Source organism: Artemia sp. Qi Xiang Cuo, chromosome 12, assembly GCF_049724085.1.
Source record: "Artemia sp. Qi Xiang Cuo chromosome 12, ASM4972408v1, whole genome shotgun sequence".
In the NCBI taxonomy this organism is placed as follows: Eukaryota; Metazoa; Arthropoda; class Branchiopoda; order Anostraca; family Artemiidae; genus Artemia; species Artemia sp. Qi Xiang Cuo.
In genome coordinates, this window is record NC_142805.1 from 12982186 (window position 1) to 12997785 (window position 15600).

At 35.4% G+C, this 15600-nt stretch overlaps 1 pseudogene across 1 annotated transcript in view; it reads right to left on the reverse strand.

Moving 5' to 3' along the window:
* Nucleotides 1-583: 583 nt before the first annotated feature.
* Nucleotides 584-15600, reverse strand: part of LOC148945798 (uncharacterized) — a 50883-nt pseudogene continuing 35866 nt past the window's right edge. The window contains exons 3-4 of the transcript XR_016142504.1: nucleotides 6516-6707; nucleotides 584-4442 (exon numbers count right to left, since the gene is read on the reverse strand). The product of XR_016142504.1 is annotated as an uncharacterized LOC148945798 (transcript). The remainder of the gene's footprint in view (nucleotides 4443-6515; nucleotides 6708-15600) is intronic.

The following is a 15600-nucleotide window of genomic DNA, read 5'->3' on the forward strand; positions in this document are numbered from 1 at the left end:
CAGCAAGAGTAGTAGGAGTGTTTCACCCAGTTTCAGCAGTAGGCTACTAACAGTAGTTGCAGTACAACTTAAAGCAGTAGTATTATGTTGCATTTTCGTTAGTTGAACATCTAATTAATCAAGCCCTGGAAGCTTCAATTTAATACTATAAGCTGTTTCTATGATACTGCTGATATGCACTTTTGATGACCTGTATACCCAGTGTTTGAATTTAGATCGACATCCTCCTCCATATTTTCTAAAATTCTCCTCTAAATACTATTAAGTTTAGTATTAGTTGCGATAGTATTAGTGCCTTACACATATTTATTTATTTCTAACCAGTCATACAATACAAAAGTTCACAGAGACGGAGTAGGGATAAAACGACAAAAAAAAAGAAAAGGAATATGATAAAAAAAAGAGAGACATTACAACTATCATAACAATTTATAAAGAACATCTATAAAGCACTGAACAACTTGTAATTACATATAACTTTAAATATCACTGTATAAGAAGGGGATACCATGGATAAAGACTAACTTTGTAATTGTGTTTCGAAATAAGTTTTGATAAAGCTATTATTTGGTCGGTTATTTTATAATCACGGATTAACGCTGAATTTCGGGTTTACGGGGGTAAATGAAGCAAATATTTCGCAAATTTGAAATATAATGAACGGAGTTTACGTTTATCTGTTTGTGTGAAAATCTTCGAAAATGGTGCTGCGTATAGAAAATGTGGTAGCGGTGTTGAATTATATAGTTTAGCGAGGATTATTCGCTTGAAAGGTTTTTTTATTTCGGACAACTGAAGCATAAGACGCACCATGTTTTTTTTTTCAAGGTGGGAAATCAGCAGCAAACGGGTTTGCTTTAGAGATGGGCAATTTGGTAGACCAAGATAAACAAGTTTTTCAACTGGCTTTCCTAAAGAACATTGCAATTGGTTTGACTGTGGGACTCAATTGCCTTTTCGTCAATTGATCTTCTCGCATGGCATTCCCAGAAAGTTCAAACTGAATACCCTAAGCCATTCCTCAAAAATGCCCTTTTGACTATTTGGATGGACATAGTATGTTGTGATTTAGTCCACTTTCCCCAAGTATTTTCTTAAATATTTACTTTCTTGCACTTAGCCTTAGTTGTAACAGTAATATTAGTAGGAGTATTACAACTAGTTTTAACAGTTGACCACTAAGTGTATTTGCAGCACTACTTGTATCAGTAGTAATATGTTGGGTTTTCGGCAGTTGAACATCTCCCTCGTTAAGCCCTGGAAGTTAATACAGTACACTTTTCTTAAGATATTGGGTGATACACCCTTTTGAAAATATGCAGGCATAGAGTATGTTTCAATTTAGTTCAACTTCGCCTCCCGCTTTCCCCATATATTTCCTCAAATTTTCACTTCAATATTCTCAACCTAAGTAGCAATCGCTTTAGAAGCAGTAGTCAGGGACGCAGCGAAGGAGGGAAGAACCAACCTCCAATGGTCTTACCGTCAGTACGCAACGCCGACGCCTTGAAATATTTGACCTCTTAATTTAGCCTCCGTCCCAACTTCTGTTCCCTTGTTGATATTGCGTTTGCAAAGGTATCGACAAAGCTGCAAAAATATAAGCAGTTAGGTTTCTGTGAGAATAGGCTCCTTGTTCAGTTGACTGTATGGCAGGCCAAATGGAGGTCTATTGGCGAGTTTCATCATCCCGATAAATTTTCTGAAATTTTCGTGTGACAGCAACTTTGTTCCAACTATGCATTCACTCGTGATTAAATTCCCCTTTCTTCCTACCACCACGGCATCTGCAGAGCATTGTTTGGCATTTGGCATGCTAAAGCGGCTCTCATGGAAATCAGACAGATGAATTTACAATCTTATTTTGTTTAGCCTGATTCAGGGATTATAAAGATTAGAGCTCTTTAATTTACTTAACTAAACTCATTATTTTGTCTTTCTTTTAGGAGTATAGTAATAAATAAGCCCAAAAAGGGGACTATGGCAGTCTGTTGCTGGGCCGTTTCTGGACCTCTGATAGCTTTGAGCTTCTAGGGATCGCTAGCTACGCAAAGGCATCAAGAAGTTGCTAAAGGTATTGTCTGGAAAAAACATACACAGTTGATTAAATCAAAAGACTCTACGTCCATCAGCCATTTCTCATTAACTGTTAGGGCGATTGAGCTGAAGCTTCAAAGAAGCGTAGGATGTCAATTGGACCTCAAATTTTGAGTTAAGGGATGGAATGAGAGGAACCGAAAGACTATATGCGTCCAGTCGTCTATGTGTGCCAAGAGCAGATTCACTCTTATTTATAAAACTTGGCTGGACTTCTGATATTTTATAATCTAATTGAATTAACATGCACCCTTGATGAACGCTTAATCGCTTTTAGTAGTTCAGTTGAAAAAGAATTTAGGGGTTCAAAATGACAAACAAGGGAGAAAATACAAAATATATCGTAAGATTAAAACTTATTGTTGTAATCCCGTCATCATTGTAGATTTTCTTTGGTTTATCTGTTCCCCAATCTCCCTAGAACTTGAATATGGTTTGTAGAGATAGCAAAGGACAACTTCCTCATAAGACATATATACACTTAATAATAGTTGCAAATGTTAGTTATTAAAAAGAAGTCAGCCATAGCTCTGGTTCAAAACTAAAATCAAAATAAAATATGACAGAATTACACACTCCTTAAGCTTATCTGAATCAATTGTCACCTGACAACGCTGTTATGAAGGCGATACTATTATCTTAGTAGGCTCTATTACAGAAACTTTTTTTATTTAATATTTTATTTTGGATTCAAGGAAGTAAAACCAAAACAGTATTGAAAATGCCAAACAACCAAACAACTTTTCCTTTCTTGAAAAGAAAAACGACATTTCTGATAAAATACCAACGAGGATAACAAGACTGCTCAGAGGACATAGTTTCTGGGCTTGAGCGTACTGTCAAATTCAACTCCAAATCCCGCATGTTTTAGTGTAAGTTTTCAAAGAAGGGGTGTACTTCTTGTCTGATTTTTCCTATGCTTTATAAAATAACATATCAATTGTTTAATGAAAGCTTGAAAATAATGTACATCTTTTTATTAGGTATTTATAAATATGCTTAGGCTTGGTGGGCATTTTAAAAAAGCTTTTCTGATGGATTGCCGACAAATATAACGTAATCACAAAATTACAATACAACAATAAGTTTTTCTCTGGCATAAATTGTTAGATAAATCAAACATTAAAATTTCAATAAACATATAAAGCCCATACACAATGACATACACAAAGGCTTCTTAGACGATGAGATAACCCAGTACTCGAAGTAAAACGTTTCTTGCACACATTACATTCAAAACATTTGTCTCCAGTGTGAGTTCTTTGACAATCAGATAGGGTGGATTTTAGGAGGAACTTTTTCTCACAAATATCACATTCAAAAGGTTATTTTCCAGTATGAGTTCTTTGATGATTAGATAAACAAGACCTGGAAGTAAAATATTTCTTACATATATTGCATTCAAAGGGTTTTTCTCCAGTATGTGTTCTTTGATGAATAATTAGGTTGGCTTTTCGGAGGAACGTTTTGTCACATATTTCACATTCAAAGGGGTTTCCCCCCTTATGACTTCTTTGATGACTATATAGGTGTCCTTTGTGGCGGAATCTTTTGTCACATATTTCACATTTAAAAGGTTTTTCACCAGCATGAGTATTTTTTATAATAAGATAAACCGCTGCGTAGTGTAAAACATTTCTTACATATATCACATTCGAAAGGTTTTTCTCCAGTATGGGTCCTGTGATGAATAAATAGGTCTTTTTTTACGCGGAATGTTTTGTCACATATATCACATGCGAAAGGTTTTTCTCCAGTATGAGTTCTTCGATGATTAGCTAAAACGGAACTATAATTAAAACATTTCTTACATATATCACATTCGAAAGGCATTTCTCCAGTATGAGTTCTTTGATGTCTAAATAGTTCTCCTTTTATGCAGAATGTTTTGTCACATATATCACATTTAAAAGGTTTTTCTACAGTATGAGTAACTTTATGATAAGATAAACCCTTCCTTGAAGTGAAACATTTTTTACATATATCACATTTTAAAGATTTTTCTCCTGTATGAGTTCTTTGATGAATAAATAGGTTGCCTTTCTTGCGGAATGTTTTGTCACATATATCACATTTAAAAGTTTTTTTTCCAGTATGAATTCTCTGATGATTAGATAAACTTTTACTTGTAGCAACACGTTTCTTACATATATTACATTCAAAAGGTTTTTCCGCAGTATGAGAAACCTCCTGTTTTGCCACATCATTTTCAGCAGATGCATATATGTGATTCGGAATCTCATTTTGACAGTTCAAATTCAATTCCTTTTTCAGACATATTCTTGTAAGACCGGGCATGCTATGTAATCCATGTATGTGTTCGCTCGTATCATTAGCAGAGGACGCTGCAAGAAGAAGAATTATAATCAAATTCACTCAAAATCACAGACTGGAATTTTTTTTTTATTTAGCACAAAATCAGCATTTAACGTTTCTAGCCTTAAACGGTTATTATAAAATTAGTTTTTAATGACTCTTGCCTTGTTATCTAATTTATTAAAGGTAATTCGAGGCATTATTCTGAAAACACTTTGAATCCTTTATTCCTTTCTTTATTCGATTATTTTAAAAAAACTTTTCCACAAAACAAGTTTTTTAAAGAAAGTAAAGATGTCCATTAAGTCATAAATGAGCAGAAATAAAGTCAACTAATCTTCCATTGGTAAAACTACCAAAAATTACCATCAATAAATAAATGAAACTCAAAACGGACAGAAATGACAATAAATGACCCAGTCAAACTCAAAACGAGCAATACACTACAACCCTTTCCCTGAGAGCTCGGGGGGGGGGAGGGTGTAATCTTTAAGGACATAATTACTGGACTTTTCTGATTTCCAATTCAATGAACCCCCTCTAATTTTATAGGACCACCCTTTCCACAAAAACCTTATAAGCCCTCAGGACATAACTCACAACCCTGGCCCTGAGTGCTATGGGGGGGGGGTTGTAATCTTCTAATGTATAAATTACTTGACCTTTCAACCACGGTGAAAAAAATAGCTATCTCAAAATTTTGATTGGATGTATTTGGGGAAATGATGAGCGTAGGGGGGAGGGGGCTGGTTACCCTCGAATCACTTTCGACTATAAAAAAAGGGCACTAGAACTTGCAAACTCCAATCAAAAGTCTTTTTTGAAGTTTCTACAACAACCCCTTCTATAGGTGACCTTGTCTTTTAAAAAAATATATAGGCTATATACATATTATGGGCGTATCACTCTTTACTTAGGCAACGCTATTGGGTTGCCTATGATAATTCAGATTTCTGGTTGTATATCAGTTTACTTAAGGGTGGATTTGTAAAAAAAAAAACAAAAAAACAATGTTATATTGTAACATCCATGAACTATATAAATCCCTACTTTTATCAATTAACATAGTTTGTTCAAATACTAGCTTGCAGAAAAGGCTGCATGTGTCATAAAGCCATAAGGCTGCAGGTGGCCAAAGAGGGCTTTTAGAAGAATCCTTAAAAAAATTACGAAATAAGGTTAATTTAGTAGTGCGACCTTATCAAGCGCACTCCAATTGCGATTCTTTGAAAGGCCATAGTTATGAAACAGCCCCGTTTTAATTACTTGGACTTTATTCATTATTTGGACGAGACAGAGAAATTACTGACATCAATTGCAAATCTTTTTATCATTTGATACTCTTACTAACTGTCCGTTTGACATAGTTTATAAGCCACAATTTACAGGCTGATAATAATAATCCTAAAAGAACACCCTTATTACTAGCAAATGTTGATTGTTATCTAATTGTAAATGTTTTTGGAAAATAGTAAGGATCATCCAATAATCAGTGAAAGTATGCCAGGAAATTCAGAGGTAATTGGATCCTCTTCTGGAATCTACAGGCCTCGTAAACTATAGAAAGAAAACATTTTGAAGTCATCATTGAGGATTCAGCCCCATTTAAATTAACCATTTTCTGGAGACAGTGTTCCCAAACTGTCTCCAACAAAACTCAAGAAACAATTAAACAATCAAGCAATCAAGCGCAACTAAGGTGTTTCTATAAAAGAATTATTAAGCTACGATATTGTACATTGGCTAATTATTGAGGCATATGTGCTATAAAAGGCATATTACTTTTATTCCGTATACCTAAACCCATATTTTTAAATTTTAAGAGTTCTAAGAGTCCTAAAAGCAAGAAAAAAGTTCCAAATGAAATTCAGTTTGTCGTTTTATTCAGATGTTTAATTGAGATACAAAATTTTATGTCTTAATAATCAAAACCATCTGGGATTATTATTTACTAAATATTTTGTTTTCAAATACAACCAATCCAATCACATGCAATAAACACCGACCTTTCCCGCCCTGCCACAGTTTCAACGGAGGTTTAAGATACACCTTCTGAATTTGGACACACAAAAATACAGAAGATCAGAATATCTGAAGCATACCTTCGTTCTCGTCAATTTTCGACTCCAATTTAACAGGGTCAGCATTATGATGACAATCATCAGAGATGCCTGTAGAATCACCAGAGATATCAGGAAAAATGGCAAAATGTTTGGCTTCTTGTTCCATTAATAGCATGGGATGTGTACTTCCGAATATATCCTTATCATCATTTGAGGATATATCTTCAGCTTCTACAAAAATAGAGTAGAAATAAAATAAAAACAAACATGTAAGCTGGTACATGATTTTTATATGGTAGTTCGATGATAAGTACAAGTAGATTGATCCTCCCAGCATCTAGACAAGAGCATTAAATTTGGAAAAAAAACTATATTATTAGAATAATGGCCAATTATCATAGGCTCTGTCAAAAAATTTCTTCATCAAGATTGAGCCAATAGCTGCTTCGTAGTAAAGAACTAACGGCTTATAGTAACAAAAAACTTAAGAACTATCTAGAAAAAAAAACTGTCAAGTTAAAAATATATAACATTTCAAGCTGATTAGTGATTCACCACTCAGGTGACAATGCATAGTGGTAAAACAGTTGACTATTATTTTGGGTTATGTTAGTAATAAAAGTTTATAAAGAAAACAAATTTATGGGAATTTAAAAAAGAGCTTGAATCTATTAGGTTGAAAATCATTAGACGAAAACTTACAATCTTCAGTCTTGAATATCAGATTCTTTTAGAAAAACAAAACTAAAATATGCATTTTGAGAAAAACAGCCAAATGACAAAAAAATGAATTTCCAAAATAGTGAAACCAATTTTGTGATAAGTCTAATGCTGTAACTTACACCCAAATGAAATTTTGTTTATATCATTAGGTTCGTTAGTTTCCGATCTATCCATTCACCCTGTCAGAATTATGATATGACTTAACCTTTTTCCTCGAGTCGGTTCTAGACCAGGGCTGTTCAGCTAAAGGCCCACGGGCCAAACTGCGGCCCAACTGAGATTAACTAGTCATTGTCCAATGACTAGTAAACTAGTCATTTTCCGGTCTATTTTATTTGAAGTGAAAATGCGGTCCACTATAATTAAAGGTTAAACATCCTTGTTCTAGACTTTCTTAAAAAAAAGAGAAATTGACCTTGCTTCAAGATTTTCAGCCAAATATCTATCTAGATATGCATAACATGCATATCTAGATCATGCAAAACATATTTGAAAATTGTGCTTCGAAAATTTATGGAGTTAACATTATAACATTAAACTGTAATAGAGCTACAAACACACTAGGCGTTTATCCCTCTCCCAGTAACATACAATGAAGCAAATTTTCAAAAAATCTACTACACAAAAAATAATTTAAATTCAAAGCGAATTCATTAACAATAGGTGCTACGGTATACATTTTTGTTGAGTCTCAACATTTTTCACAAGTAAACTCTGTTTCTCTGCTGCAGTTTTTGTTAGGTCTCAAATCTCGGTTTCTGTTAAGTCTCAAAAGTCTAAAATCTCTAACTGAGGATTTTTCAGCAATTAATATCATTACATAAACAATATTCAGTTTAATTTTATTAAATCTTTCCAAGACTGTTCAAAACATATATAGTTTTGATGTTCTTTACATGAACATTTGTTAGGAATTTCCAAAAAAGCCGGAAACCCTGATGAACCTTCTGCTTCTTTTCCAGTACAAAAGGAGCACTTCAATTTTACAAGGGTATTGAAACAAACAATGAAAACTTGGAATATGTTGCACAATTGTTTTTATCACAACCTTTCCTTTTTATCATTGGGTATTTCTTGACTAGTGCAAATACAGTGTTAAAAATTCAGCTTGACTGTTACTGTATTTGAATTTTGGGACTATCGAGTTAGAATAGACTTGAATAAAAAGGTAAATAACATGTTGCATGGGTACCACATATGCATCCCTGTTTTTTTTTTCTCCCAGGGATTATTGTGCTAAAACAAAGGGCTTTAATTATTGGAAGACGGCTGATTTGAATTCAAATGGTGATCTTTAGTGCCCTTTTTAAGTAAATAAAAGGGGACTCTCTTTCTGGCATTTGACCTATAAAACTCCATGCTGGGTAAATTTTGAAACCCGTTTTGGAAGTTACTATAATCGCAAATTCAGTCATTAATCAGTTCCAAGCTTTATAGTCTAGATTGTTTGTTTAATTATTATGTCAAGGTCCATGAAATTTACATGCCCATAGTGCAGACTTCGTGCCGCTAGTAGAACAATGCAGTGCAGTCGGTGTCAACAGTGGTTTCATCCAAAGTGTGGAGGCATTTCTATTGAGGAGAGAAAACAATGTGGTGAGTGGTTATGTTTAAACTGCCAGTCCCCCCGTTCTCTGAATGATGACCCTTAACCACCTTTAACACAACTTTCTCTTACCCTTGGCTCTAAACCACTCTGTACACTCAACTCTGTCACAAAATCAACAACCCTAAAATCAGTTTTTAAAAATAAAGCTTCCCAAGTTCCCCCTTGTGTTGACTGTGTTAAATTTATCAAATACCCTGCTTATCTTTGAGCTAAATACAATTCACAGTTAGAGAAGAATTTAGACCATGAAGTAGCCACAGAAGATTTAAAAAACAAGTTGACGTATTTCTTAGTGACCAAAAACAGGGTAAAGATACACTCCATGAATGTGATCTGGAAATTGAATGCTAAGTGAAGATATCAACTCATATAATTCCCATCGCCTTCTTATGGAAGATGAAATTTTAACTCTACAAAACAATCAAGTGACTCTAAAATCAAAAATCATTAAATTTCAAGAGAACTTAATAAACAACGAAGTAATTATTACTACACTAGTGGATCAACTATCAAAGCTCAGTAACTCCAGTATTAACTGAAAAATATCCCAAGAGAGCATGCAAATACCTAGTTGTAGTATGACTACGGAGGAAGCTCTTGAGTTCATGAATGGTTCAGTGACTTCCCGTTTGTTACATAAACTATCAGGTGATAATGAAGCAAATGAAAGGAATAGCAAGGTTATTGAGAAGTCATTACCAGACGATGATATAGTTATTATTTTTGAAAAAATTACGAAAGAGAAGGATAAAAGGAAAAGAAATGTAAAAATAAGCAGAAAGGAAAATGTGATCTGGAATCATTTTAATAGTGGTTTCTGCAAGTTTCGCAAGCAATGCAACTTTCTACATACTTATCGTCATTTTATTTCGGAAATCTGTGTGTCTGATAAGTGTATTTTTGATCATGTTTACCTGTGTTCTGTTTTCTATTGTATTGATAAGTCGTGTAATTTTGCACATATATCTTCAGGGGTGGAGGGTAGGTTTAAAACCCAACCTTTTTCTGGACGGTGCCGAAAGTATTTACGACCCCTCCTCCCCTATATCGTGTTCAAATGGATTTTCAGCCCTATCCCCCTGCATACCCAATGCAGAGCAGTATACACCAGGAATCCATCTTTCGATACAATCCTCCGCCCCAAGTACTTGAGCATGTCCGGTCAACCCAACACCCAAAATCACTTTACTAAATTCGGACCATCCCCCCCCCCCCCTTCACCCACATTCCTCCCAAAAATCCACTTCCCTTCGACTCCGTTCCTCTCCGTGCGTCCAAGATGTTACCAACTAGTTCAGGACTCCACCCGTAATTCGCCAAAATAAACCCGACCCCTCCCCTCTCAGAAACCCTCCTCCCCCCGTACTTCCCTCTCCCAGCATCATCTTTCCTTTCCATCCCCCCATATAAAGAATACTCCCAATTTGACTTATTCCCAGATTACCAGGAAACCTTTCCCCCGATCCTTGGACTTTATCCCCCCTGGCTACCCTACCAGTGTGACTGGTTTGAGAGTTTGTACATGCAAAAATTATTCTGTAATAAATAGTCTGCCCCATAAATTATCCGCTCCATCTCATCGCCCAGTTACAGCTTCACTCTCAAAGTCCAACCATAGACCAGTTAATGCTTCACTGATTACCCGTGATTATTTCGATGAAAGACATAGTTTCCTCTCTTTAATAGAAGAAAATTTTACAAAAGAGCAAACTTTTACTCGCGGCTCTGAATTTACCCCCCTACTTTTAAAGGTGAACTTTTGGACTTTTTTACAAACACTTTTTTGGACTTGTCCCGGACAAGTCCAAAAAAATTACACCATGATTTTTTGAAAACATTAAATCGGTTATTCCATTTTCAAATAGTTGGGAGTCATGGGAGTACTTTTAAAGGTGAACCTCTTCCCCTCCCACCTCAAAACCAGTTTCGTAGTCTCTCGGTCCAGGATGGTGAGTTTGAGCCTTACGACAAACCTTCCTACAATATCCCGAAAGATAATGTTTCACTTTAAGGGGATGTTCTCACCACTACCAAAATTAATTTTAATACTTACACCCTGCCAAAATTGCCTCAGAATAAAGCTTTTTTGAAGAAATCTGTTGTTGAGGATTTTTATAAGAAAAAACGTTATCATTTCCCCGTTTTTCTCCTTACAAACACCCAAAGTTTGAATTTTGAAAAGTTAGTTGAGTTAGAAGCAACAGCAAAATTGAACCATATTGATATAAGTAGTATCTATATACACAGTCCTAATTGCACGTGGAATTCCACAAGCCTGAGGCATGAATATACAGTGCAGTTTGACGTGCACATTACAAAAAGCGACCAATCCTTTTATACTATATACCTATAAAGTGATCAAACACGTTTTGAGAGTATAATTGAGATTGCATAATGTAACCAGACCGCTTTCTGAAGCAACACCCATTTTTTAGGGCCAATCAGAGAGAGCAGTGGCTATTCCGTATGCGGAAAGTGGAGTGTTAATTGTAATCAAATAAAAGGAGTGATTTTCATAGCACATCATATTGGTAAATGAATATTCAGGGGGAGTAGTTTATTTGAGACGATATTAGTAGAGAAAATGAGTAGAGCATTTACACTATTGGAGGTTGATGGTGGAGCCGGTAGCAAAGATATACGAGTACCAAACGTGGCTGCGGAAATAACAGGAGGCTGTAAACTATGCCTTGAATGGGATGATGTGTATACTTGATATGTGATATCATTGTGCAAATTTAAAATGGAGGAGAAATTAAGTTTTGCTGTGAAACTGAATATTGCGCATATAAATAGACTTCAGGCAGCATTAGATGCACTAGTGAAATATATTAGTGAAAACAAATTGAATCAGTGATTATTATTGTTGTAATTATGTTCAATAAAATTGTTTCTAAATCAAAGATATTTTTATTTCTATAGTAGACTAGCGTGTATTTTTTTAGAGTAGAAAAAAAAATCTGGATAGTCTGAAGTTAGTTTGTTGTGAGAGTGTTAGGACTCTAAAAAATGGATAGATTTGAGAAAGAGTGAATCATGGGGAATCTTGTGTTTATGGAAAAACGTTTGAGTCTAGATAATGATTTTCTAGAGCTGTCTATTCAAAGGAAGATATTTTCTCAGGGAATGCTTGTCGATATAATGAAAGCTGATTCTCGTCATTAGACTATTGCATGAAGCTTTTACGCTGTGGTCCAAATGCATTTACACAATTTATTGACATATTAATCACGACACAGCAGAATGATATTGTGGATATGGTTTTAAACACTAATTTAGAAATTTAGGACTTTTTTTTCAAATGAGAAAGATGGAGTTCAAGGATGATTTACTCCTCTTTCTCTCTATCCCGCTCAATTTGTTGTTGCTAGCTCAGTTTCATTGTGGCAGTGAGAGTGTCAACACACATGAAAAAATGTTCCATACATGTTTGTTATGTATGTACTCACTGGGCCGATGGTCATCATTTTAGATTTGTACAGTGATTGATGAATATGATTAATCGTACAGATTATACACCCCATGTTAAATGCATAAAGGATATACTATAAAATTAAGGGTTGTAATTCATATCTGGAATGGGTGTGTGATTCTCATCCTAGAGAGCACCTATGCTCCAATTGCCACTATAATAAATGTAATCAGTGGGAGAATACATATCCCGGTATGATTAGAAAGAATCCTAAGCGTGGTTTTAGTTTATTGCTAAGAGATTGGTATCGTCATGGCTTTAGATTGTTCTGGGAGGAGGAACCGGGTCAGCGATTCAACTGTTGGAACAACAAAAGAATTTGGTTTCTACGTCATCGTTGTGAAGACAATGGCTACTATGATTATAAGCCAACTGATTTTTATTTGGCTGTGACGGAATGTGATTCGCCACTTGAGGACACTGTTTGTGAAATTGTTTCAAATAAGCAAATTGAAACATGTGAATTCTACAAAATGAATGAGAATAGTATCATTGACTATACAAAGAGATATGATAAGAGTGAAGTTACACTCTATTATAGAAAATGCGACCCTGACATTGCAGCACATCAGGATCAGTATACTGTGAATTCAGATAATCTACCTGCATTAGTTGTTCTCGATAAATACCTATTCCTAGTAGAAGATGAAATCTAAAGAGTAGAAAAAGTAATTTTTTTTATGTATATACATTTTTCATTTATTAATAAACAATTTCACATACATTTTTGGAACATTTTAATCTTAGGGTTCTAAAATCAATACTAAACACGATTGTTAGTATATTCTCCACTAGATAATCGTTGAATTGATGTAAGTCAACATAGATGTCGAGAAACTGCTTGTAGGTATAGCCAGGACATCTGAAAATGAAAAAGAGTAGTGCATGAAATCCAAATGCCTTAGTCGTTAAAGCTTTTACTCTTCATTGATCTTGAATAATACGTTTTCCACTACTTTCAATGAAGTTGCTGATGTATGGTGCGTAGATTTTATACGATAGGCCAAGAGGATCAAAAAATGCAATATTCTTCGCTGTTTGAAATATACATAGCCAATGGCCAGTCTTCAAAGTCGATGGACTGCTATTAACAATGATTAGGGTATTGTTAAAACTTGGAATTTTTTCAATGAAGTCCGATGGTATGCAATAGGACTTGTACTGGGACGTGTGTTGATCCATACTAAATGCACTGATTATTTGTTTTGTTTTCATGTTACTAGGTCTAGTAGAACACTACCGTCGGGTGTAATTTCCCATTAGGTTGCAAATTGAATCAAAGATGTTAGTGTGATACTCTTTGCCAAGGTAATGGCAAAGATACACTCTAAACGTACGTTCCACGTCTGTACTATGCTCATATCCTGGGTCCCCGACAAGTCCAAAACAATTACACCATGATTTTTCGAAAAAAATTGCATCGGTTATTCCATTTTCAAATAGTTGGGAGTCATGATCTAGGGACTGCATGGTCAATTCATAAAGAGTTCTATAGGATTTTTTTGTCAAATGATAGAGTGTACAGTGGAATACCATTCACTTTGAACACAAGGCTAGATAGACCAAAAAAATTAAAACCTTGGGGAAATTCAGTCCTGGATCCAACAGCGCTGCCGCTCTTCAAAAAGGCCAAAACGTGTGTTTATGAGAATTCTCCACTGATAAATCATGAACTAGTGGAGCTACAAGAGCCAGTGGCAGTGTAAAAATGATTGATGACTGTATGGGGGACAAGAGGTGTAATGTTGTTATCATTGGCTCTTACTCTTTCCACTGCCAAAGAAAAAGAGCTCATAACCTGTTGTTTTCGGACGTAGAGAATTGCCGAAGTGATAATGACATTTGCATCAGGTGCTGCGGCAAGTGGTTTTCTCAAAATGAAATTTGACGGGGCTAGTTGCAACTTTATGTCAATCTTGAAATTGGGGGTAGCCATTGGGATATATTGAATATCTCATGATTTAATTTTCCAACTAGATAATACTCCTGGGTCACTGCAGTAGTCAGCTCACCGTCAGTATTAACAACTAATCGATATTCATAGCCCAATGACTGTCCTCTCACCTCCTTATATGCCTTTTGTGTCATCATCATAAATTGTATTTAGCTTGCATAGTTGGATAAATTATTGCTAGTGCTCACCAGTGTTCCATTAATAAATTCATTAATATTTATGAACAGATTATACAGAATACAGATCTTGAAGGAGAGACAGACGGAAACATTTTCTGTTGTACTTACTGCACAGGTATTCGCTAATACATTAAGATCAATAGATGTTTATCACAAAACACTGACCGATTCTTCTTGGTAAATTATTTCAACGTGTATATTCACTGAGAAGGATTGCTGGGCATGGAACTGTTCATAGTAGTCAAATTTGACATTGATATAAATGTTTTCAGCATCGAATGGACTCAATCAGGAGTTGATTGATGGACGCGATTTCTCGTCGAGAAAAGAAGTCATCTGAAGAGAAGTAAATCCTTCTGTTATTTAAAAATCTTTTTCTTTTTCTTCTTCTTCTTGGTCTTCGTTGTTTTGTTCCTCAAAGTCCTTCTTGATGTCCTTCGCTTCCCGCCTGGGTAGAGACTGATGAGTAAATGACGCGCACTCATCCTTTTCAATCCCTTCCCATTTTTCTGAGATTTTAATTGCTCACCAAGGGCTCTTGCTGAAGATCTAATATTTTCCTTAACACTCTCCTTGAAATTCTTACCTGACCCTCAGTCCTGTAGTGTTGAGGCAGCAAAATTTGATGCAGCAGGTACAAGATATTTTCTGGCAAGAGATAATTTAGAACGAAATAACCGAGCAAACCAGCTATCAAGACGATAGCCAGACATGGTACTACGCCCTTTGTAGTAGTCCAATCCATTGCCTATTTGACGTGGACTCAGAGCACCAACATAGCAATTGATATCGGGACAGACAAATAGAATTCTTCTATTGTTAATTTTAGGAGGTGGTGTCACCGACAATGGGCCGAAAATGACATGTAATCACTGCTAAGCCTTTTTTATTGCTAAAGGATCACCCAATTCACTTCTTAGTGTTAACTGACAGACTTCCAAATACGAAGTGTTTACAGGAACATAATGAAGATGCTTTATATCATAGTGATGAACCAGTTCATGGGTTGTTTTTCGTTCAAGAACACGTAGGAGGGGGACATTTGAATTACCAACTCTCGATGTTTCCACAAAGGATGCATAGAGAAATATGCAAGAATCCGAAGTGAAACCAGTTGGATAATCAGCAAAAATAACTTGATCCATCCCGTAAACAGTGCCAGGGTTTTCCCCATTGATCATATTCTG